The following is a 1,337-nucleotide window of genomic DNA, read 5'->3' as shown; positions in this document are numbered from 1 at the left end:
AAAAACCAGTCACATACCGAGTGCGTCATGATATGTGCAACAGTTAACTAACGCAAACAAGATTTTGATTTTCAAAGAAAAAAATGCCTGAAAGAAAATGTTTATTTTGCAAAAGATGTTTGCTTGTTTTGTCATCTTTTTTCATTTTATTTTTCGAAGTCCCCACCATTCGCAGCCACATAACGTTCTACCCTGGACCAAAATGCATGGCAGGCGGCCTTGACCTTGTTCCTGGGCGTCTTGCGCCAGTACTTCTCGGCCTTGGGAGAGCCAATATTTGGATGGGAGGTGGCACAGGCCTTTTCCTCCACTTCGTTCAAGCAAAGTAATCCAGGGGGCTTAGGGTTTGTTGAGGAAGGAGGCCTTATATCGCTTGACCAAAATCTCTTGGATCCCAACTTTTTGTGGATGTACCCCTGGAAGAGGTTTGAGGTGTGACTGGGCGCACCATCTTGGGTCCAAATCCAGTTTCCAACGCCACACATCCTTTTGAGTTTTGGGAACTGTTTTTGTTCAAAATCTTCAAGTACTGTTGGGCGTCCAACAACCCTCAATCCAGATGGGTTTGAGAGTTTGCCCTCCGTTTGAGCTTGGTCACCAGAGTTGGGGGTGCAAATAGAATGGGGTCGTGCAACATTGCCAATGCGTTTCTTGAAGGCTCCAGACTCCCTGAAAATCTTCACCACAGAGTTTTTTTGTCAATTTTGTTGATGTGTTACCAGCCACCTAACTCGGACATCCTCATGTTAATTGCCAATGAGACATCAATTCAAAACAAGCAAAGTCGCAAAATGAAGGTAATTGACGACAAAACTTTTCTTCGATTTTCATTGTCTTCAAAAACATGATATTAATGGCAGATAGTGGATGCTAAAAATGTGTTGCACATAAGGCGCAGCCGGTACAGAAATCTTTTAAATGGGTTCCAGGACAACTCGACCCATCGGATGACTCGACCCAACGGACAACTCGACCCAATGGACAACTCAACCCAGTATATAAATTAAGCCCAATGTATTGGCTTACAATTACTTCATACTTTTTTCCATTTTTTATTTAATGCCTGACTGATGCTAACATCTTTGCATGCAAATCAAATGTTGACTCATCAAGCTTCAGTTTTATTCCGTAATCATGTTATTTTTGGTCAAATTGTTGTGTTTAGTTACCGTATTGTACTAGGTCGGGGAGTGTTGTCCACTGGATCGAGTTCTCCGTTGTGTCAAGTTTTCCCTTGGGTCAAGTTGTTCGCTGGATCGAGTTGTCCCGGGTCAAGTTTTCTGGTCACCTTTTGAATGATGTAGCCCCTTACTTAACCTAATGAATACAGTAAAAAT

This window comes from Tigriopus californicus, chromosome 9 (assembly GCF_007210705.1).
Source record: "Tigriopus californicus strain San Diego chromosome 9, Tcal_SD_v2.1, whole genome shotgun sequence".
NCBI lineage: Eukaryota > Metazoa > Arthropoda > Copepoda > Harpacticoida > Harpacticidae > Tigriopus > Tigriopus californicus.
This window is presented reverse-complemented; position numbering follows the sequence as displayed.